This window comes from Hemitrygon akajei, chromosome 27 (assembly GCF_048418815.1).
Source record: "Hemitrygon akajei chromosome 27, sHemAka1.3, whole genome shotgun sequence".
Taxonomy (NCBI): domain Eukaryota; kingdom Metazoa; phylum Chordata; class Chondrichthyes; order Myliobatiformes; family Dasyatidae; genus Hemitrygon; species Hemitrygon akajei.
Genome location: NC_133150.1, coordinates 13,753,341 through 13,772,573, shown reverse-complemented (window position 1 = coordinate 13,772,573; position 19,233 = coordinate 13,753,341). Strand labels below are relative to the sequence as shown.

The 19,233-nt window shown below is 37.4% G+C and overlaps 1 protein-coding gene and 1 non-coding gene across 5 annotated transcripts in view; both read left to right on the top strand.

Moving 5' to 3' along the window:
- Positions 1-19,233, top strand: part of LOC140717133 (synaptotagmin-B) — a 610,226-nt gene that overhangs the window by 6,865 nt on the left and 584,128 nt on the right. The gene's annotated exons all lie outside the window — the stretch shown is intronic.
- Positions 11,638-11,744, top strand: LOC140717445 (U6 spliceosomal RNA). The gene has a single exon (XR_012096547.1). It is a non-coding gene; the product is annotated as a U6 spliceosomal RNA (small nuclear RNA).

Genomic DNA, 19,233 nt, shown 5'->3' with positions numbered 1-19,233 from the left:
TGTTTGACTTCAGTAGGGTTTGTATATTTGGCATGCTATTTTACACTACCTTGATCATTCCTCTCTCTACATTATTTCACTGAAGACCTTCAACATGGTTTATTGGCCACATGCAATTATACAATTCACTTCTGAAGTAATTTGATTTAATTGTTATGTTAGCTACAAATATGGTTACTAATCTTTGGCTTTAATACATTCAATATGAAATAAATCCCTGGGAAATAAATGTTCTGTATGGTAGCACGTACATTGAATAAGGGTGGTCCTTTGAATCCTTACTAAAATAATTAAAGAATATTTAAACTTCTGTCTTCAGAACATCTGAAAGAGGATTGTCATTTAAATGACAAAAAATTAGACATTTACTATATTATGATACATGATGATCAAAACAAATTGTTATTTTTTTCTTTTCATCAATAAAAGTATAGTATCAAAAGTTAAAGGCAAATAAAACACTTGATACCGATGCTGCAGTGAGCTACAATTTATAGGTTCCTATCATTCTTTAAAAAGTCATTGACGAATTATTCCAAGTTACATCAATGTCAAAGTTATATATAACCCAGAGTTGAAAACTAGTTATTGGCCATGATCATCTTCTATTCAAGTTCCTATTTCAGTTCTATTCAGCTTCAAGTTCCTAAGAGTGAATGTCACCAACAACCTGCCCTGGTCTAACCACAAAGACACCACAGGCAAGAAACCAAGGCCGCATCCCTACTTTCTCAAGCGGATAGATACCTGTCGACCTTTACCAATGTTTATTGATGCACCATAAAAAGCATCTAATCTGGATTCCAATCCCTATTTCATTTGACATGTCAGACCCTGGCCTTCTCTACTGCCACAATGAGGCCTCTCTCAGGCTGGAGGAGCAGCACCTCACATTCCATCTGGGTAGCCTCCAACCTGAAGGCATGAACATCAATTTCTCTAACTTCTGCTAACTTATCTGCCCTCCCCTTCTCTCATTTTTCATTCCCCATTCTGGCTCCCCGCTTACACTTTCACTTTTCGTCACATGCCTATCACCTCCACCTGGTTCCCCTCCTCCTTCCCTTTCTCCCATGGTGCATTATTCTGCTCCATCTTAAATAGAAGTTTCCTTATATTCCTTCAGATATCTTTCTTCTTTCTTCCCCTATCACCTGGCTTCACCTATCACCTTCCTGCATGTACTCCCCCCTTCTTACTCTGCCTTCTTCCTATTTTCTTTCCAGTCACGATGAGAGGTTTTGGGCCAAAATATTGACTTATTATTCCTTTCTATAAATGCTGTTGGACCTGCTGAATTCCTGCAGCATTTTGTGTGTGTTAATCTGGACTGCTAGTTTCTGAAGAATCCTATGTGTTTAGTAGTTCAGCTATGCTGTTCACCAACTCCAGAAACTGCAGAGCGTTCTGGACTCAATTCAGCAACCTCAGAACCAGCCTTATACCTTGTTCAATTGGCCAAAAACATGTAAACAAGCACAGCCAGGCTCAAGGACAGCTATATAAGACAATTATATGGTTCCCTAGTACAATAAAATCGACTCTTAATCTCACAATCTATCTTGTTACGATCTTGCACCTTACTGTTTACCTGCACTTTTTAGATGTTATGATTTATTCTGCACTGTTTTTGTTTTACCTTGTTCCACCTTAATACATTGTGCAATGGTTCTTATGATTTTCTAGATGAGGTTGAAAGGGAAATGGATCAGCCGTTATGAAATGGCAGAATAGCCTCGATGGGCTAAATGGCCTAACTTTGTTCTTTTGTCTAATGATCTTTTGGTTTTATGTAATTAATTAATCTGCATGAACAGTATGCAGGACAAGCTTTTCAAGTATCTTGGTACATGTGATAATAATAGACCAATTCCAATGAACCCCAAAATCATGTTTACTTTTGGAATACTTTTCAGTTTTAATATGTATGATTCCCTTTGTATGCTTATATCATTTAAACTGAACCAGACCCTGATTAACACACATGACTGTACATCAGTAATGTGTAATTCAGGAAATCTGAGTTCCACATTAAATATTAGATTATTTAAGCCAAACATAATCAGTCATTGCTGAGGTCCAAATTGAATCTCAATGAATGCACAAGTTAATTTATGATTCCTCTTTTGTTTGTCAACTTTTGATTTCAACTGGATAACAGATTATATGAGAAAATAAAAAATAAATTTTCTTTATTCTTTTTATTTTATTTGGTTCCACAATTACCCCACAAGTAAGTAGAATTACCTCCATTCATATTAACCCCGGAGTTTTACCTTGCGTTATGTTGACCTATTCTGAGATCTCCATTCAAACTTTCTGATTACTTAAAGAACAAAAATCATAATTATCATAGAACTGCATTGGCTTCCAATTATTATATTTGCCTTCTGTGTTTTAAATATGTTTGAGTGTTTCATAGAATAGAACATAAATCAACTCAATTCTCCAATCTGAAGTTCAAGATACCTTATTCTAGAGAACCTTTTCTGCATTATGGTTCCACTCTTTATTACTTGTCTCTGTTGGGAAATTAAATATATTTGATCATTGTTGTGGTTAAGGAAGTAGCTAAGTGTTAATATTAGTGCACCTATGAAGCAATTCCCATTTCTAAGTGGTGCTGAATTGATCAATATTAACACTGCAGCAATAGATCATCAGCAGGGTAAATCTAATGTGTTTTACCACAATAAATCTGATGTAGTTCTAGAGCAAAGCATTTCACAAGGCCGATGGAAAAGAGATTTTCATTCTGCTTGGGTGTATAACAGGTGTTTAGCAGTGTCGTAAGAAGGTCAGTAAGAACACTGTGGAACTTTCCCCTCTGAACATGTTTTTAAATCTATCTAAAGTTGTTGAGAATAGTTGAGAAAGAACTTGTTTTCTTACCTGTTCTCTCAAAATGTTTAAGCTTGCGTGAACATGTGAAAGGTTCTGTACTGGGAGGCAATCGAGTATTGAAGTGAACCAGAGTTAGAGCCAGCTCAGTACTTTATAAACAAATGCCACCTGACTGAAATCAAGTACACAACTCATGCTCCTGACCTGTAAGTGTCATAAGTGTTATTTTTTTCGTAATGGACACTGCATTTCAAAGTGAATTGCTCCTCAGAAGAAGCTATTATAGATCTTGATAACTTTAACTGATATCTTTTATAATCCATATATTTTTCACTATTTCACTAGATTGCTCCAGATAAGGCCTGGCTCAGATCACCAGAAAGGACATATATGCAGCATTTTGTTATGTTGAGCACCTAATGGAGGGACATCATCAATTAATAGATTTCCTTGATTCCTTAATTACTCTCATAATGCATGTTATTGTTCTCTAAATACATAAATGTATGTATGTATCCAAAGTAGATATTCAACTTTTTTTCTGGTAAACTTCATGACCATCATGCCAGTTTAGTCATTTCCTATTATCTTGAAAGAGTAATTAGGAGGTTGGTCAAAATGGTCCAGTCACTTGGCATTTAGGATGAGGGAGTAAATTGGATTAGATTTTGGTTTTGTGGGAGAAGACAGAGAGTGGTAGAAGATTGTTGCCTCTCTGAATGGAAGCCTGTGACTAGTGTTGTGCCACAGAAATTGGTGCTGGGTCCATTGCTATTTGTCATCTACATCAATGATCTAGATGACACTTCTGGATTTTTATTTCTGCTTTTACACTACGCATTTAATTTAACTATCATACATACATACTTACCGTAATTCAGTTTTTTTTCTATCTTATCATGTATTGCATTGTACTGCTGCTGCAAATTAACATATTTCATGATATATGCTGGTGATATTAAACCTGATTCTGATTATGACAATGTAGTAAACTGGATCAGCAAATTTGTGGATAACATCAAGATCGGCAGGCTAGTGGACAGTGAGGAAGACCACCAAAGCTTGCAGCGGGTTGTGGACCAGCTGGAAAAATGGGCTGAAAAATCGTAGATGCAATTTAATGCAGACAAGTATGAGATTATGCATTTGGGAGGGCAAGCCAGGATAGGACATAAACATTGTGCAGTAGAGCATTGAGGAGTGTGATAGAACAAAGATATCTGGGAATACAGATCCATAATTCTTAAAAGAGCTTTCAACACGTTGACCTTCCCAAATCAATGTATTGAGTACAGGAGTTAGGATGTTATGTTGAAGTGGTTTAAAGCATTGATGAGGCCTAATTTAGAGCATTGTGTGCTCAGGAAAGATATTAATAAGACTGAAGGAGTACAGAGAAAATTGATAAGGAGATTGCCAGGACTTGAGGACCTGAGTTATAGGGAAAGGTTGAATAGGTTAGGACTTTATTCCCTAGAGCGTAGGAGAATGAGGTGAGATTTGATAGAAGCATGATAAATTATGAGGGGCATATATAGGGATAAGGGGCAAGTAAGAGTTTTCCACTGAGATTGAGTGAGACTGGAACTACAGGTCATTGGTTAAGGGTGAAAGATGAAATGTTTAAGGGAAACATGAGGAGAAACCTCTTCACTCAGAGGACAGAGAGAGTGTGGAACAAGCTGCCAGCAGAAGTGGTGGATGTGCATTTGGTTTCAACATTTAAGAGCAATTTGGATAGGTATTGTTCGGATGCAGGTCAATGGGACCAGGCAGAGTAATATTTTGGCATGGACTAGATGGGCCAAAGGGCCTGTATATGTTCTGTAGTACTTTATTGCTCTAATTACTTTAGTAGTCATTTTGTATAAATCATACTGAGCATGAAATTTGAATTATGATTAGTCATGATATTTTAACCTCAGAGTTACAGCTAAGAACATAAGATATGGAAAAGGGTCATAAATTTTTAGATCTGTCTTGTTATTCAGTAATTGGCTTCACCTCCACTTGCCTGTCTGATCTCTATAATCCATCATTTCCCTGAAGAATAGAAATCTGTCCATCACAATCTTGACGGAGGCTAAAGAGCCACCATTCAGATCTTCCTGGAATAGAGTATTTGAAAGGTTAACAGCTAACTTAGAGGTTAAAAAAAACTTTATATCAGACTTATTCTGAGATCTTGCACCCTGGTCTTTAAATCCCCTGCCAGGTAAAACCTCTTCTCAGCATATATTCCATCAAGCCTCTTCAGAACTGTGCATTTTGTCGTAAAAACAACTTGCAATTGTTTTTCTAAAGGTCTAGAGAGCAACTAAAATCCCAGTCTACTCAATCTTTCTTCAAGACGGCCTTCCAAACCAGGAATTAATCTAATGAATCTTCCCTGTGTAACTTCCCTAGGCAAATATTTTCTTCCAAATGTAATTTTAAAAAAAACAAGTATGTTTGGAATGATCTTACTAAAACCCTCATATTAAAGTCCACTATTCATCTGCCTTCCTAATTACTTGCTTTGCCTGTGAGTTAATTTATTGTTTTTGTTCATAAAACTATGTTAACTCCATCTATTTAGCTGAAGTTTTCCAAGTATCTGTTACTCCATCCAGTATTTTTCTGATTATTATACCAATGCTCTTCCTGGGTTAAAAATCCCAGTTTATGTACACCCAGACAAATGGACAAGCTCCTACAAATATTATTAAATACAAAGGAGAACTGGTCTTGTAAAACAAAACCTATTTGCATGTAACCTCCCTGCAGTAAGCAGACGCCATAGTCTCTGAAGAACATAAGCTGCCAGGTTCAGCCAGGAGGCCACTCAAGAAAGTTGTTTTGGAATCTGCAAGACAATTGCTTCTATTGATACATGCGCAATAAAGTGTATTATACAATGTAATAGCCACTGATGCTTCATGTGCATCAAAACTAGCCATTTAGTGCGGAGTATTCTGATTATGTACCATTGCAACTGGGCAGTGGAAGACTATAAATAAATGTTTATATAAGTTGGCACTTACAGCACTATTGAGGTATTACCATACTGTGTGCGTTCTTTAGTACTTCCAAACTTATGGACATCTATAAAAATGGAACTTGTAACAAGGGAGTTACCTACATTTTGCCTCTGTTTTCATTCTCTGTTTTGAATATTGATTGTCTCTCCCACAGAGTATTTATTCTTCTTTGGTTGAAAATTATGAAGTACTTTCTTACACGTCTGTCATTGCTTATCTTCTACACATCATTATTCTCCAAGTGTGTTGCTTGGATTTCCAGCATCTGCAGATTTTCTCTTATTTGTGGTCAATATACCAGTGTTTGGTTTATGTATAGAATTTTTTTTTGTATCTTGTATCTTGGTTTTGTTTTTACTAAGGAGCTCTGTTTGAGATATAAGATACTTGCTCAGCACTGCAGAAGGATGGACCTGCTCTTAAAACTTACAAAGTTAATATTTCAGGGAATGGCAAGTGCAGATGTCTACATTTAATTTGATGGTCCAACTTTGCAGGGAGGCAGTTTAAATAAGCTATTATGAAATGGTTAATGTAAATATTGATCAGAGAAGTTGTTACAAATGCAACTATACCTTTTGAAATGCATGGCCATCCCAACTGTGTCACTAAGAGGAACGCAAAAGCTAGTTTTCACATTTTGAAGAGTGTCTCTTTATGTGATTAAGACATAATATAGAATCAATAGAACTAATCTTTTGCTTCTTGTTCAAATCACTTCCCTCCCCCATTTATATCAGAATATGCCCTAATGCAAAACTCACTTAGGAATAGAAACATACCCCTTGAATTCCAGTCCAGTGCATTCAGAATCCAATGTGGATTCCTCTTAGAGGGCAAATGCAGCCCAGAACAATTCTAAATTCTGTCTTACAATACTTTCTTTTTCATGTATATTTTGTAATAGGTTAGAAAATCTATAATGAAAATGCTGCTAGAAAATATTACTCTGCCATAGCTATTATGAAAACCAATTACATTTTGAAGTTTAATTTTAATAACATAATTTGTATAAGTCTATCTAAAATAACTACACACTTCTACAGAAGAAGACTAACTAGTCACATTGTTAATATGAAGTATAACTGGAAAAAATAATACTTATCGGATTAAGTGGTGAACTGAACATTTGACCGAAGTTTTTGAATTTGCATTCGTTCAGATATTTGTTTGGTGCATCTTATTTAACTCACTTTGCCTGCTGTTGTATGGAACTGAAATATATCCTATTGGCCTTGTAACAGGACATGTTTTCTAATACATGAGATGCCTCTGCCTTATTTTTTGTCAAAATGCTTATTCTTCTGTAGAGATGGGCATCTGAATTCAGCAAATTTATAATAACCTTAGTGAATATGCTCAGCTATGATCATGTTATTTTTGTTTTCATGACTCAGGTGCTATGGGTTCTAAAACTGAAGCCGGTCTCAGGTCTTAATTACAATCACTCACCTTTATGGAACACTATCTTACCTATGGCACTCCCTACCTGGCATTTAGTTCAAACGTTGAAGTTATTCTCTTGCACTGCCAGTTGAAAAGAGATATGACTGATGAAAATAATAAAAGGCTTATGTCACTGTGCTCTTTGCATCTCAGCAAAATCCAAAGGAATTTTCACTCAGTGAACACTTTTGAAACATAGCCACTACTGTCATTGTAGGAAGCTTGGTTCCAAATTTGTCATGAACATTGTTCTCTAAATGGCAATATGAATAGTGCTTAGATAATCTAATGTTGTTTGAGAAATATGATTCAGAGAGAGCTGTTCTGTTCAGCTTTAAAACAATACCATGAATGTTTTTACAACTCCCTCGTGGCAATAAACACCAATGTTGAATGTCATATTTGGATTTCCAAGATCAGATTTGGATTCAGCTCTTCTGGACATCTTCTCCTTTGCATCCTCTAATATCTTCTCACAAACATGCACACACAACTTCTACCTCCACCACAAAGTGTACAAATAACTGTCTCAGCAGATCAATTGTTTGTTTCTCCTTGTTTTAGAGAGTTGATTACTTCTCCAGACTTTCTTATCCCACCTGACAGCCACAAAATGGGTTACAGCACCGAGATATCATGGGGAAATTCAGAAGAATGAATAAACTCTTCTTGGGCTGGAAACTGGGTACATGTACCTAGCTGGAAGCCCGAGAAGTATTAATTCATCATATATGCTGGGAAAGCACGAGTTTCTTTTTCAATTCAGAACTTTGAAAAGGTCATTTTGTAACAGAGCAGCAGAATATTATTATAACATAGAAACAAACCCTCAGCCCACTGAATCCATGCTGACTGTCCAGTACCTATTTACTGCAATTCTGCACTAATCCCTCATTGATGCTCTCCGCATTCCTATCAGCTTCCCACAGATTCTGATGGGGCATTTTACATTGGCCTATCAATAGTCAAGATTCAAGATTGTTTAATAACATTTTCTGTGCACAAGTGTAAGGAGAATGCAATAATTGTTACTCCGGATCCCATGCAGCACCAAAAGAACACAATAATAACAAAAAAAAACAATAAATATAAAAACATAAGATAGCTTACTTCCATGGATTGATTGTATGTCCTTAAAATGATGCTAGGCTGTAGATACAGAGACTGAGGGAAATAATATAGTGTGGAGTTAGTAGATGGAGGTGTTGATTAGCCTTGCTGCTTGAGGATAGTAACATTCTTCAGTCTGGTGGACCCGGCGTGGATGCTGTGTAGTCTTTTCCCTGATGGGAATGGGACAAACAATCCGTGTGTGTGTGTGTGTGTGGGATCCTTCATGATGTTACTAGCCCTTTTCCAGCACATCTCTGTATATACGTCCTTGGTGGGGAGTAGACTGGTGCCAGTGATGCATTGGGCAGTTTTGACTACCCATTGTAGCGCCTTCCTCTCTGCTGCTGTCAGTTTCCACGCCAAGCAGTGATGCAGCTTGTTAGAAATGCTCTCTACTGCACACCTTTAGAATGATGTGTGTATCGATGTGCAAAATCCAGCTCTCCTCAGCCTCCATGTTGAAGTTTGGTAAGCTTTCTTGACTGCTTAGGGTGTAAGTCCTGGACAACTAGTCTCAAGTGCTGTGTTTTCACTGTAAATAATTTTTACTTATCAAAAATCACTTTGAATACTCATGCTTTAGTGAGGTCAGTTACACAGATAGTTGCATTTTTGCTGGGTTACATGATATTCTAAGTGAGGAAGTCCTGATAGGGAGAACTATTAAATGTCTGTATCAGAGGCCACAGTCATCTCCAAGCTCTGTTTAGCTGGATACAGATGTTGTATCCCGGGGTGCACTGATAGCAGAAATAACCGTTGTGTTGCTGACAGTAAATCTGTGATATCTTAGCTTTTCACATGCCCTGTCTATGACTGCAGACAGGATGGAGGAGTGAAGCTCTGGACTTGTTTCACAGGCCATTGTGTAGATGACTTTTTCCACAGTTAAAGCAGCCAATTCCATGGAACATCAATCATGCTACACAAACAAGATCATGCAGGTCTTGGCAACAGTTGTGCAGACCCCAGATGTCATCATTTCTGGTGTTTAAATAGAATGTCAAATCCATCAACCATTTTCACAGAGTGCTACTGATCCATAACAAGCTACACTATGGCTGGTGTAAAGTGCAGTTGGCTTATGAGAAGAGTGTTAGCAGAAAGGAGACATGGAAGTTGGAATTCCATGCAAAACATATATATTTTTCCTTTTCCATTAGACTTCAGTGCACAGCTGCAGGTGGAGATCAACAACTAGAGATCACCAGCCAAAATAACCTCAAGAATAAGACTGAGGAATTGAACAAGCTCTCTCTCTCTCTCTCTCTCTCCCTCTCCCTCTCCCTCTCTCTCCCCCCCCCCCTCCCTCCCTCCCTCCTTTATAACCTTTCCAGGGATCTTTGCAAAGAGAGAAAAGTTATGTGAAATTCATAAAATCATCAAAATGACTATTCTGCCAAATTTTCAAGGAAGGCACTCACCACCTTCAGTTGCTTGTTGATGGATGAATGCAAATAAATTGATAGTCACCCATTGGGAGTGTGGGAGCCCATTTCCCAGACAATTCTTCAGTGCTTCAGAAGACTGTGTACAACCATCTTCACAAAGGGCAGTAAGAGATGAACAATAATTGCTGTTCTTGTAGATGACACCTACATCTCACTGCACAATGAGTGATGGATTCTTACCCTACTGCTCCAGCTGTTGATGTGATTGAGTGGAGGAGATGGATTGGACAAGATTAGCTGTAAGGTGGGATTGTCACATTCGTTCTATAGCAATAACCAACGGAACCTTAAAATGGATAGAATTTCTAGACATTAATGTTGGCTGCAGGTGCTTCTTTGGACTCTATTGTTTCTTCACTGACATACCAGCTCTTTGTTGTGCTGAAGTTGAGAGAGAGTTTGCTGGCATGACATCACGCAAATATCTCCCCCCCCCCCCCCCATCCCCTACAGCGATAATTTAAGGACAATGCCAGGCCAGATGCTTTCTGAGAGTTCAGTCTCTGGGTTTAGGTGCCTTGAAGGCCCTCAGAGTTGGTGGTGACGTTCCAATCCCCTTCTGCTCGCAACATGCATAGAATGTGTCAAGTTAATCAGGGATGTGCTGTCATTGGCGATGCTGCCCGACTTTACTTTGTAGCCAGTTATAGCATATAAGCCCTGCCCTAATGATGGCTAGCCTGGCTGTCAATTTTGGGCTGGTCGAAAGTATAATGCTAAGCAAATAAGAGCTGTGGTAATTTTCATACCCTGTACAATGAAAGGTCACAAGGTCAACAGAGAGGACATTCTCTAAAGAAGACTATCATGACCACAGAGTATTTGGCGGTATTTTACAGTCACTGATGTACTGTTCTAATTCATTTGTAGGTAGTGCTTTAAAATATCTTTAGCAAATATCTGTGCTTAAAGTTCTTTAAAGCAAATTCTCAAAAGCGAATTCTAAAACTCGGCATGAATTCACTGATGGTTTTTGTATTTAATATTATGCCAATAAATTTTGGAAGAAATTTGAGCTGAAAAAACCTTTGAAAATGAGCACTATATGCAAATGAATCACTGACTGAATCTAATGCAGAAGTTTAAAAACTGGGGGCCTGAATAGATCCAGTTGGGACAATGATTTTCATCTGAAAAATCTAACCAAGTTCTGGGTTTGTTCCATAATTCCACCTTGAATTGGGAAGATAGATAAATGCAGAGAGTGTTGTAAATGTTGAATCCGGTTTTTAAATTGATAATATCTGAAGGGAGCAGCTAATCATCATGCTTCAATACACACGCGTTTCATTACTGCAGATGCTCATTTTTTGTACAGTTGCTTGAAATCAATAGAGTAGAAGCCTCTCCACTTCTTGTGAATTCACCTCACATTCACAAGAATGACACCTACAACTATTTTGCATACGCCACCTTTTATATGCAACCTTATCATCAAACAAAAGAACATCTGTCTTCTAACAGATGGAAAAAATATCAAAGGAATATATAGAAAATTGTGATTATGTATCATGTTGCTACATTGCCATCTGCAGTCATAGATGTTGGGACTTCTGTAGACAATTTTATGGGTTTCTTTAAATAAAATTTGTGTTGGATCTTAATCACCACATGTATTCATTGCACACAAAGACACCCACGTACCATCCTTGTGTGTTGTTGAGGGCTGTGCAATGCTGGGACGACGGTTGAGATTCAGGTTCTGCTGACTCAGTCCAACAGATGAATAAACAAAAGTTTTGATGCAATAATATGACATAACTGTGCTCGCTTCGGCAGCACATATACTAAAATTGGAACGATACAGAGAAGATTAGCATGGCCCCTGAGCAAGGATGACACGCAAATTCGTGAAGCGTTATTTAAAAAAAAATAATAATATGACATAACTACGCTCATTGTCCACTTAATTTGGTACACCTGCTCATTAATGCAAGTTCATCCAGTCATGTGGCGGCAATCAATGCCTAAAAGCATGCAGACATGGTCAAGAGATTCAGTTGTTGCTCAGACCGAACATCAGAATGGGGAAGAAATGTAATCTAAGTAACTTTGAGTATGTAATACCTGTTGGTGCCAGACCAGGTGGTTTGAGTATCTCAGAAACTGCCGATCTCCTGGGATTTTACCGCACAACAATCTTTGGAGTTTACAGAGAATGGTGCGAGAAACAAAAAGAAATCAAGTGAGTGGCAGGACTGCAGATGAAAATGCCTTGTGAATGAGAAGTTCAGAGAATGGCCAGACTGGTTCAAGCTGACAGGAAGGGTGACAGTAACTTAGAGATCAATGCATTACAACAGGGGTGTGCAGACGAGCATCTCTGAACAAACAACATGTGAAACCTTGAAGAAGATGGGCTGCAGCAGCAGAAGACCATGAAGATACAGAAATACACTCAGTTGCCATTCTGTTTGGTACCTCCTGTACCTAATAAAGTAACCACTGCTAAAATATTTCTCATGTTCCCCTACAGATGGATGTTGATAGTCAGAAGCTAGCACAGTACAACAGATGTGGGTTTCCCTTGATGCTCTGCTTTCCCCCTACATTCCAAAGATGTCCAGTTAGGATTATTAAATTGTGGTTCCGTTATGTTGACACTGGAGGCATGGCAACACTTGTGGACTGCCCCAACACAATGCTTGCTGATTTGATTTGACACCAACGACAGATTTCTCTGTATGTTTTGGTTCAGATGTGACAAATAACTATAATTATTAATATTAGAAACGTGGGGCAAATAAATTGGGCTTACTGTTGGATTGGCGACACAGACTTAATGGGCTGAAAGGCCCCTTTCCATGTTGCACAACTATACTGTAAATGTTTTATCACATTGGATGTATTAATATTCTATATTGTATTTAGCCTTACTATCAGTAACAGTTATCAATTTATTTAAAAAAGATGAGCCAAAGATTTAAAAATCCAAGGCAAATTCTGAAATTCATCTATGTTACTTCTTAGAGTGTTTACAGTATTCTGTTCCCCTTGAAAAATGTAATATTATAGATTACATTGTTAGATTAAGTCCATTATTATTACAGTCACAAACCAAAACAAAATCTATTAAAATAATATTCCAACAATACTTGAGAATTATTTAGATAGGGATGTTAGAATTATCAGAGAAGAAATAGAAGTTGAAATAGCTCAGAGCTCTGGGATAATCTAGCTTGCAGCACTAGGTGAAAGGTTGATTTCATATGATTGTACTGTTTTAAGCTGAATGAAGGGATTATTAATTCAGTCACTAGTCAGAACTTCCAGTAAATGATACATAAGAGAAAGGAAACAAATAAGGCTAAAGTAAGAAGGATAAATTAACATTGAAATTGATGTATTACTGGATGAAAAAACATCATGTTTCTAGTTCGTGCTATATGCCATTGTAAATGTTTGAAGACAACATCAGAGTGAAAATTTTACATAAAGGAGACACAATAGTGATTGCCTTGAATGACAAGATCTGACATACAGTGTGCTCAATTTTGTGTAGTCGAATATTAATTGTTGAAAGAAATCAACAAAAAAATGTACTGAAGACAATTTGCACTTAAAACCCAATTTATTAAAATAGGGTCCTAAATCAAATTTTGTTACTTAGGTGAAGTTCCATCTTCAGCCACATCCAAAGAACACATAATAACTTGAATGATTCAGCTTATTTTGGAGTTGTGCTTGAAGCAAAAGCCATGATTAATACCTAATGATCAGCTATGACTTTTCCATTGATCGTATTGTACAATGTAATTCCTCATTTCCCCCTTCAATTTCCTGCAAACATTTGTTGATGTATGATATTTGTTTGTAGAATGAAAGGCAATTCAGCCAGTATAAAATAAAACCAAAAATTTTTGCTGTAATTTGTAAAGTAATAATCAGTAAGAAGATGGTGATTCAAGTAAGACTAGGAATACTTTCACCAGAGGGAAAACTTGGAAATTGAAACCAGTACTCTGGATGATGAGGGAGGTATAAAGTATGATGTTGATAGGATGATAAGAAGTGTGTCAGCCTTCATTAGTTGGGGGATTGAGTTCAAGGTCCGTGGTTTAATGTTGCAACTTTGTAAATCTGGTTAGACTACACTTGGAGTATTGTGGTCAGTTTTGTTTGACTCGTTATCAGGACGTAGAAGTTTTAGACCTCCAAGAAGACCACAAGCTCTGCATGGTTTTGGAGGCTTGTGCTCCTCAATGCCCTGGAAAACTATGCTGACTGGAGTCAGGGTTTTATACTTTGGTTCTTGGCAGGGTCACCTCTGCCAAACAGGTCAAAGGGTAGAGGTCCTCTACTGTGCCTATTGTCTTGCTAATTAATTAATTAATTATTGTACTGCCCTGCACTGTTTTGTGCACTTCATGTTGTCCTGTGTAGGTTTGTAGTCTAGTGTAGTTTTTGTGTTGTTTTACGTAATCTAGTGTAGCCTTGAGTTGTCTCACATAGTCTAGTGTAGTTTTGTGTTGTTTCATGTAGCACCAGGGTCCTGGAGGAACACTGTTTTATTTTTACTGTGTACCGTACCAGCAGTTTATGGTCGAAATGACAATAAAAAGCGACTTGACTTGACTTGACTTGAAAAGTGCTCCACCGGACCTCCGGGTTCAGGGATTCAACTCAGAGCTAACAACTTTGACTGGTCAAACAAAACTGCTACGGAAAGAGGAATGAAGATTCCTTCTACATTTGTGTGTGATGGTATTTTTCAGACTTCATTGAAGATTTGCATGGCTGACAGTAAACCGAGAGGAAGTTGCTGACATGATGAAGGAAGCCGTGAATGTCGCCAGAGATGGAGGACCTTCCTTGCTGCCCTAAGCACCAGTAGTATAATGGAAAAAAGAAGTAGAAGTAGTAGTAGTTTTAGAGAGGGTGCTGAGGAGATTTACCAAGATACAGCCTGGATTAGAGAGCACTTTTTAGGAAAGGTTGAACAAGTTAGGGCTTCTCGTTTTGGAGCAAAGGAAGATGGGAGGCAACTTGCTAGAAATGTATAAGATGATAAGAGGTATAGCTATAGTGGACTTGTTGCTCAGTGAAGAAATGACTAGCATGAGAGGGCTTAATTTTAAGGTGACTTTTGGAAAATATACAGGGGGATGTCAGCGATCGCCTTTTTTTAAACACAGTACAGTAAGTACATGGGATTCACTGCTGGAGTGGTGGTAGCTGGATACATTAGCAAGATTTAAGAGACTCCTAGATAGGCAAATGGATGTTAGAAAGGAGGAGTACTGTATGGGAGAGGAGTGTTAGAGTGATATCAGAGTATGTTAAAGTGTACTGTGTTGTACTGCTCTATGTACTAAGAAAAAAAAGTGGAAGTGTATGATGCATGTAAGGAGAAATCTTCAGACAAGAACTAGGATCATTAAATTGTGAGGGAAAGTGAAAATGAAAATTATGCTGGTAAAGGGAGAGTATGAGAAAAGCATGATGATTAACATTGAGAAGAACCTAAAAGTCTTCTACTGACAGGAACTAATAAATTAGTTAAGACCAATGAGGGACAAAAGAAGGTGATAGGATACACAAAGTTAGAATTCTTAATGAGTAGTTATATTAGTGTCTACAAAGGGAGATGATGATGACAATTAATAGCAATGCAGATATTAAAGCTAATGGATGGGTTGAAAATTGATAAGCCTCATATGTGACAACAGCTGCCTTTATTTGAGGTGGATGTCACTTGATCTGGATTGTTTTTTCCCCTGATAAGGAAAATGGAGTCAAGGTAGCACATGGTCATGATCATCCAATCTTCTTACTTTATATGGAAGTTGAAAAGGACTGGAAGGTTATAAATAGGATACCTCCATCCACCAAGTAGAAGTAAGGAGACTCCAAGGTAATTAGGGCATGTGGTTTAATATCGGTGGTGCTAAATGCAAAAATGAAACAAACAGGGATTTGTAAAAGTTTGAGTTAATTGAGGAGAGTTTGGAAGGATTTGTAAAATGCAGATGGTATTTGACTAATCTAGTTGATTTTTCTGATGACGTAGTATAATTTGAGGCAGCATAGTATTGTAGTGGTTAATGTATCACTATCACAGCACCTGTGAACTAGGTTCAATTCCCACCAATGACTGTAAGGAGTTTAAACATTCTCCCTGTGACTACATGGGTTTCCTCCAGCTGCTCCTGTTTCCTCCCACATTCTAGAGACCTGTGGGTGAGTAGGTTAATTGGACACATTGCTGTAATTGCCTCACCTAGTGCCATGTTATGACATACAATCAATCTATTTACAGTATATGAGCCATCTTACGTATTTATATTTATTGTGTTTTTAGTTATTATTGTTTTCTTTATGTTTTGTGTATCATCTTGGTGCTGCATCAGATCCAGAATAACAATTATTTCATTCTGCTTTACACTTGTGAACAGTACATGAATTAAACAATCTTGAATTGGGCAGCACTGACTCGTTGAGCCAGAATGACCTGTTACCGTGCTATATCTCTAAGCAAAATAAAAATAAAATCACAAATGGATGCTTATGAAATTGGAAGGTTGATGCCAGCTTAGGTTTAATAAGAAAAAACTGGCATAACAGCAGAAATCTGTGAATTCTGTAAATAGTTTTTTTTCAGATTGGTAGATGGTAGATGCATTGTTTCCCAAGGTTTAGCAGTAGGAGCTTTTGTTTTGATTTATATAAATGAGTTAAATATTGGAATGCAGAATAAAATCTCAATTATCTCCAATAATATCAAACAAAGCAGTTATGGCAAATATTGAAGATGATACTAATCACTTGCAGCAGAACTTAGATATACAATATTAGCAAAATGGACAGACATAGAGCAGATGGAATCTGATGCAAAGAAGCATAAGATGATCCATTTTGCCAGAAGAGTTGGGGGAGGGTAATATTACGTTAAAGTAAAAGCATATGCAGGAACTACGGAACATTGGAGTTTACATGCATTGTTATGAAAATGAAAGAGTATCTTGTTAACAAAAAATATAAGAACTTTTTCCACAAATAGTGGCATTGATTATCAAAATAGCAAAGTGCACTGAACATTTGTGAAGTTAGGGCACAATTAAATCATTACATTCATTTCTGGTGACCATGCTTGAGGAAGCAGTGGGAAGCGGTTTGCTTCAGGAATGAAAGATTTTAACAGTAAGGTCAGGTTGGTGAAGCTGGACTCAATGGAACAAAGAAGAGTGGGGGCAGATTTGATAGAGCTATCCAAAACTCTGGCAGATAAGTGGCTGCTACATAATGTGATTGCACATGGACTAGTAAGTACAAATTCAAAGTCTTGGGTAAGAGGTACAATGGTGTGAGGAAGATCATTGGATGTAGAGTGGCAATGCTTTGGAAGTTTTGCCTTCAAGGATGGTGGATATGGACTCTATCAGAAATTTCAAAAGGAAATTGTATAGTCCCTTGAAGGAAATAAATTTACAGGACCACAAGGATAAAGCAGGGCAATGGAACTTGTAGAGTTACTGCAAATGGACTGACATAGATGTTCTAGGCTGAATGTGCACCTAGAATAATTTTATGTCCCTATGCAGGTTGACGAATACTACCAAATTAATGCAGACCAATTTTTTCTCTGCATTAATTTGATGCCATTTACATTGATAATGACAATCTCATTGTCTTAATTCTTGCTCCATTGCCTGGAGCCTGACTCTTTGCACAGGTGGTGTTAAAAGCCTCTTAAGAATTAGGCAAGTTTCCTGTGCTGGTGAATGTCACAAATGCATTATTTTTCCTGAAGTACTTGTTGTTTAAGCCTACTGACTAACCCAATAACAGTCACAGGACATAACATCTGTTGGAAAGAATATATACCTGCCACTAGCAAAATTCGTATCAAACAAAATATGTTTTATATAGCTATTTATTTGGTCCACCTCAGCTTAAGTTTATAGATAATAGGGTGGCACATCTTGTAGTTGTTAGCTTAATGCTTTACCGTGGCAGTGACCTGCGTTCAGTTCCCAACACTGTCTGTGAGGAGTGCTTCACGAGCACTCATTTCTTCCCACATACCAATGATGTATGGGTTAGTAGGTTAATTGGTCACATGGGTGTAACTTGGTAGAGTGGACTCGCTGGGTTGGAAAGGCCTGTTACCATGCTGTATCTCAAAATAAATATAAAATAAAATCATCTAGCAAAGACTTAACTTTACATGTGCGAGTGATTTCTGAACCAAAAAAAATGTAATCCATCACGAGTTATTGGTGGTGGTATTACACTGAAGTTTCAAGAGAACAAATAAATGGCCGTTGGGTGTTCAAGAATAATGCAATAATTGTATAAAGATTCCAGATCTTAATTGTTAATCCCTTTGCTGTTGGAATCCTGAAACACTTATTTTGTTCATCTGTTGGATTAGGGTTGGGGACCTTATCAGTGTTGCATAACGGATAGGACATTTTTAAAAATTTTATTTTTAGTTCAGTTTGGAACACATGGAGTTTGTTTGCACAGATAAAATTTGCATGGATCTCTTATTTACTCCTAGTGCAGAATTTTATTGGTGGAAAAAATGTTATTTTTCATTCAGGCCTTTGTTGTTTTTCTTTCAATTTTGGTTGGAAAAAATCAAATTTAAGTCTCTAGAACCATAGAATCATAGAATAGTTACAGCACAGACGGAGTCATGTAAAGTCACCGATCTCATTAATGGTGTTCCCCTGTTCTTACTATTTGGCCTACAAATTATTCCTTCTGATTCTTTTCCCACCTTTGTTACAGACAGTGAACTTCAGGCCATAATTTGTTGAGTAAAACATTGTTCATCGTATCATGTATATTTAGCCTAATATTTTATCTCTGTAACTCTGATCTTTAAATGGTCCACTCATGGAAGATCTAAACAAGTCATGGTTTTCTACATTTCTATTAAATCTTCATTCTATGATTCAAGGAGAACTCAACACCTACAGTCCCATCTTATAGCTGAAGTCCATCATCCCAGGAAACAGTCTTTTAAATCTTTACTGTCCCCTTGTGTCCCCTCCTACAGTGTGCTGATCTGAATTAAATGCAAACTCCAGATGTAGCCAAACAAGCATTCTATAAAACTGCAACAAAGCCATCCCTCAAGTTATGAATCCCAAGAATCCTAAATGCTTTTTCATCAATTCATCAACATGCCATTCCACTTTCAAAGATTTATGTAATGTTATGCCTGGGTCTCACTGTGCCTGCATACATCTGATAAATGTACCATGTCCTGTCTTATTCATCCTGCCAAAAGTGTGCCACTTCAAAATTTTAAGTATTAAATTCCGTCTGCTACTTAGTTTCTCAGTTTAGCCAGCCTATCTATGTATTCTTGCAAACTTCTGCTGCGCTGTCAAACTTTGTCATTTTTA